Here is a 6024-nt window from a genome sequence, read left to right as displayed (position 1 = left end):
ATGTTGAAGAATCAGAAAATTAATCTTGTTCCGCTGTCTTAGGTGGAACTTCTGAAGTCAGCAGCTAGTTTTGTCTGGCGCCAAAAGCTGTCCACTTCTGTAGTCAGTGTCAGGATTCCTAAGAATCCTCAGTTTCAGGTCTTCAGATAAAATGGATGTCCATTAGTGTAGGAAGAGGTGATGTGTATCTTTTAAGTTAAATATTTTGTATACTCTTAAAAATCTAAGTATTGATGGCCGGGTGTGGTGGCTCACGCCTGTAATCCCAGCTACTGGGGAGGCTGAGGCAGGAGAATCGCTTGAACCCAGGAGGCAGAGCTTGCAGTGAGCTGAGACTGTGTCACTGCACTCCAGCCTGGGCGATGGAGCAAGACTCCGTCTCAAAAAAAGAAAAAAAATAATTTATACCTAGGACCATTACCTTTATCTTGATAGACTTTTACACATATTTGCTACTTTTGATGTTATAAAAGTAATCAACTTTCTTTTAAAATCTTCCCCATATTACAGAAATATGTGAGCTTGAAATGAAAGGTCCCTGTTATCTCCCCACCAGCTATAATCACTAACAAAAGGTTTTTGTATATTCTTCAATATACATATTTATTTTTTTCTTTCTTTTCTTTTCTTTTTTTTTTTTTTTGATACAGGGTTTTGCTCTGTCACCCAGGCATCAAGATAATACTTTACTGCAGCCTCGACCTCTCAGGTTCCATCAATCCTTTCACCCCAGCCTCCCATGTAGCTGAGACTACTAATATGGGTGCCACCATGCCTGGCTAATTTTTTATATTTTATTGTGACAGGGTCTTACTGTGTTGCCCAGGCTGGTCCCAAACTGCTAGGCTCAAGCAATCCTCCTGCCTTGGCCTCCCAAAGTTCCGGGATTACAGGCATGAGCCCCAAAGCCTAGCTTGTTTATCTTTTTTTTTTTTTTAACTAATGTGTCTTTTGTCATTTTATAGCTCCCCACTGCAGCTGCCCCTCCACCCTTCCCTTCGATGACCACGTTGGCAGGCTTCAGGGGGACCAGGGAACAAAGCTGGGGAGAAGAAGTCACAATTACAAATTATCACAACAATTAGCACCTGTACTTAGGGGATCTGCAAATTGAGGAGGCCCCAGCTCAAATAGACCCCAGGGGTCTATTTGGCAGTGACCTTGCTCTGGAGATGATGATATTCCTTCAGCCTGAGGGAATTGGTGTTGATGAAACTGGTGGCATCGATTGGCTCATAATCACCCTACATGTTCATGCTCACCAGCTCCTCGTTGTAGAGACACAATGGGACTCCTGGCCTAGGATGTACACCTGGCCCTTGAAGACGGACGCCTGCACTTTCCCTTCCACTCACTCCTGGGACTTGGCAATGCAGTGGTGGACAAATTTACACTCAAGGCTGTGCCAGAAACCGGTATACACCAGCTCAGCAAATTTCAAGCCCAGGTGTTATTTGATTTTGCATACTTCCCAGTCCATGGTGAAGGCCCCACGATGTCTAAATGAGCGTGGTAAATGATGGTGCCTGCTGGGGTCTCGTAGATAACTGGGGACTTCATTCCATTCATTCCAGTGAAGTGGTTCTCCTTGATGTCAATACGACCCAAGCCGTGCTTGCCCGCGTCTTCCCTCATGTACAGGAAGAGCTCCAAGGAGGTCTGGTGGGTGGTGCCATCCTTGACGTTGGTCACTTTCACGGGGACTCCTTATTTGAATTCGATCTCGAGAATGTCAGGGGTTCTGGGGGCTTTGGCCGGGTCCTGGGTCTTCATGGACAGACCTGGAGGCGCTTGGTTGTCGGGGTTCTCCAAGATTCCAGCCTCATAGCTGATCTGCATGAGGTTCTCGTCCATGCTTCACGGGTTCTTGGGAGTGACTGGGATGGGAATCCTGTGTTGCTTTGCGTATTCCATCAGGTCATTGCGGACCTCGAACCGGTTGTAGAACTTGGGCATCCTCCAGGGAGCAATGACCTTTATCTGGGGGGCCAGCGAGTAGCAGATTAGCTCAAACCGGACCTGATCATTTCCCTTTCCTGTGGCGCTGTGGGACACTTACTTGGCCCCCTGCTGCTGGGCGATTTCCACTTGTTTTTGGGCGATGCAGGGCCTGGTGAGAGAGGTGCCCAGGAGGTAGCGGTCCTCATACAGCGTGCTGGACTGGATGGCCAGCCAGATGAACTCCTTCACAAACTCCTTGCTGACTTCCTCAATGAACATCATTTTGCCCCGAAGCTTCAGTGCCTTCTTCCTGGCTTCCTCAAAGTCTTCCTTCTGGCCAATGTTGGCCACGTAGGCAATGATGTCCTAGCCTTGTTGCTTAAGTAACACAAGGATGCAGGAGGTGTCCAGGCCGCCACTGTAGGCCAGAACCACAGAACCTTTGCTGGACATAGCATCTGGAATTGGAGGCACGAGTTTCCGGCATCTGGAATCTTTTTTTTTTTTTTTTTTGAGACGGAGTCTCGCTCTGTCGCCCAGGCTGGAGTGCAGTGGCGCAATCTCGGCTCACTGCAAGCTCCGCCTCCCGGGTTCACGCCATTCTCTTGCCTCAGCCTCTCCGAGTAGCTGGGACTACAGGCGCCCGCCACCACGCCCGGCTAATTTTTTGTATTTTTAGAAGAGACGGGGTTTCACCGTGGTCTCGATCTCCTGACCTCGTGATCCTCCTGACCTCGTGATCCGCCCGCCTCGGCCTCCCAAAGTGCTGGGATTACAAGCGTGAGCCACCGCACCCGGCCTGGAATCTGTCTTAACAGTGCAGTGAACCACTTGGGCCTGGGCAGCAGTGGCAGGAGATGGAGCAGGCCTGTTTATCTTTTAAAAATGAGATTTTAGAATATATGGGGGCATATATAAATGTCACTAATATTGATAAAAATATAACTTTTAAAAGGCTTCATACTATTCTAGTTTATGGGAGAATCAACTGTAATTTATTTTAATTTTTATTAAATATCACATATACAAGACTATTTCCACCAAAATGTACATGTTATTTATTTATTGATTGATTGAGATAGGATCTCACTCTGTCACCCAGGCTGGAGTGCAGTGGCACGATCACACCTCACTGCAGCCTCAACCTCCCTGGGCTCAGGTGATCCTCCTGCCTCAGCCTCCTAAGTAGCTGGAGCTACTGGTGTGCACCACCACACCCGGCTAATTTTTGTATTTTTTGTAGAGATGGGTTCTCACCACATTGTACAGGCTGATCTCAAACTCCTGAGCTCAAGTGATCCACCTGCCTCAGCCTCCCAAAGTGCTGGGATTGGCCAGGTGTGTGGTAGCTTACGCCTGTAATCCCAGCACTTTGGGAGGCTGAGGCAGGTGGATCACCTGAGGTCAGGAGTTCAAGAGCAACCTGGCCAACATGGCAAAACCCGTCTCTACCAAAAACACACACACAAAAATTTAACTGGGCATGGTGGCGGGCACCTGTAATCCCAGCTACTCGGGAGGCTGAGGCAGGAGAATCGCTGGAACCTGGGAGGTGGAGGTTGCAGTGAGCCAAGATTGTGGCGTTGCACTCCAGCCTGGGCGACAGAATGAGACTCTGTCTTTAAAAAAAAAAAAAAAAAAAAAGGGCCGGGCTCAGTGGCTCACGCTTGTAATCCCAGCACTTTGGGAGGCCGAGGCGGGCAGATCACGAGGTCAGGAGATCGAGACCACGGTGAAACCCCGTCTCTACTAAAAGTACAAAAAATTAGCCGGGCGCGGTGGCGGGCGCCTGTAGTCCCAGCTACTCGGAGAGGCTGAGGCAGGAGAATGGCGTGAACCCGGGAGGCGGAGCTTGCAGTGAGCCGAGATTGCGCCACTGCACTCCAGCCTGGGCGACAGAGCGAGACTCCGTCTCAAAAAAAAAAAAAAAAAGTGCTGGGATTACAGGCACGAGCCACTGTGCCCAGCCAAAAGTGTATATTTTAATGAGTAATAATAAAAAAGTATAAACTGGGTGTGATGGTACATGCCTGTACTCTCAGCTACTTGGGAAGCTGAGATGGGAGGATCGCTTGAGCCCAGGAGTTTGAGGCCAAAATAAGCAACATGGTGATACCTACTCTCGAAAAAAGATTTTTTTAAAAAAACCCAACGAAACAACAAACACCCATGACCCCTGCTTAGGAAATAGAACACTACCCATACATTTATTTGAAGGCCCGTCCCCAACCAGATAATTATTATTCTTAATTTTTTTATTCCCTAGTTTTTCATTATAGTTTGACTATGGCTCTATCTGTACTGATATGCGATTTTTAGTTTTGCATGGTTTTGAGCTTTATACAAAGGGAATCATATAGTATGTGGATTCTTCTGTGACTTTTTTTTTTTTGAGATGGTGTCTCACTCTGTCGTTCAGGCTGGAAAGCAGTGGCGTGATCTGGGCTCACTGCAACCTCTGCCTCTCAGGCTCGTGCGATTCTCGTGCCTCAGCCTCCTGAGTAGCTGGGATTACAGGCATGTGCCACCATGCCTAACTAATTTTTTTTGTATTTTTAGTAGAGACGGGGTTTCACCATGTTGGCCAGGCTGGTCTCAAACTCCTGACCTCAAATGATTCACCGGCCTCGGCCTCCCAAAATGCTGGGATTACAGGTGTGAGCCACCGCAACCAGCCTTCTGTGACTTTTTAACATTATTGAGATTGATCTGTAGTAATGCATGTGACTGCAGTTTAGTTATTTTTCATTGCTGTATGGTATTTGAGTATTTCAGTAAATCACAATTTATCCATCCTCTTGCTGATAGAAACTTGGATTGTTGCCAGTTATTTTGCTATTATGAATGCTAGCATAGCATAGCATGTTTCTTGGTATACATGTATAAGATTTCTCTAGGGCATATGCCTAGAAGTGAAACTGAGGGTCATAGGGTAGGTTCGTTTTCTTTTCTTTTTTCACTTTTTCTTTTTTTTTTTTTTTAAAATGGAGTCTCGCTCTCTCGTCGAGGCTGGAGTACAGTGGTGTGATCTCATCTCACTGCAACCTCTGCCTCCAGGGTTCAAGCGATTCTCTTGCCTCACCCTCTCGAGTAGCTGGGATTAGAGGTGTCTGCCACCACACCCAGCTAATTTTTTTTTGTATTTTTAGTAGAAACGGGGTTTCACCATGCTGGCCAGGATGGTCTCGATCTCCTGACCTCGTGATCCACCTACCTCGGCCTCCCAAAGTGCTGGGATTACAGACATGAGCCACTGTGCCCGGCCAGTATGCTCATTTTCAACTTTACTTGATAATGTCAATTTATTTCCATAGTAGTTGTACAAATTTGCACTGCCATCAGAGAATATAAGTGTTCCTATTGCACCACATCTTAGCCAATACTTTATATTATCAGAGTTTTCATTTTCTTTTCTTTTCTTTCTTTCTTTCTTTCTTTTTTTTTTTGAGATGGAATTTCGCTCTTGTTGCCCAGGCTGGAGTGCATTGGCATGATCTCGGCTCACCACAACCTCTGCCTCCCGGGTTGAAGTGATTCTCCTACCTCAGCCTCCCGAGTAGCTGGGATTACAAGCATGTGCCACCACACCCGGCTAATTTTGTATTTTTAGTAGAGGCAGGGTTTCTCCATGTTGGTCAGCCTGGTCTTGAACTCCCTACCTCAGGTGATCTGCCCACCTCAGCCTCCCAAAGTGCTGGGATTACAGGCGTGAGCCACTGTGCCCGGCCTCAGAGTTTTCGTTTTCTTCTAATACATTATTGAGCTTTGATTTATATTTCTCTGATTCCTAAGTTAAACATTTTCTCATGAGCACAAAATGGACAAAGACAAGCAGATAAAACTTTCTTTTCTTTTCTTTTTTTTTTTTTTGAGACGGAGTCTTGCACTGTCACCCAGGCTGGAGTGCAGTGGCGCTATCTTGGCTCACCACAAGCTCCACCTCCTGGGTTCACTCTGCCACCACGCCCAGCTAATTTTTTTGTATTTTTAGTAGAGACAGACTTTCACTGTGTTAACCAGGATGGTCCCCATCTCCTGACCTCGTGATGTGCCCGCCTCGACCTCCCAAAGTGCTGGGATTAC

At 46.9% G+C, this 6024-nt stretch overlaps 1 pseudogene; it reads right to left on the bottom strand.

Moving 5' to 3' along the window:
* Nucleotides 1–1145: 1145 nt before the first annotated feature.
* Nucleotides 1146–2394, bottom strand: LOC129476482 (argininosuccinate synthase-like; annotated as a pseudogene).
* Nucleotides 2395–6024: the final 3630 nt, after the last annotated feature.

Source organism: Symphalangus syndactylus, chromosome X, assembly GCF_028878055.3.
Source record: "Symphalangus syndactylus isolate Jambi chromosome X, NHGRI_mSymSyn1-v2.1_pri, whole genome shotgun sequence".
Classification (NCBI taxonomy): Eukaryota; Metazoa; Chordata; class Mammalia; order Primates; family Hylobatidae; genus Symphalangus; species Symphalangus syndactylus.
The sequence above is the reverse complement of the archived record's forward strand: the minus strand, read 5'-3'. Positions and strand labels throughout refer to the sequence as shown.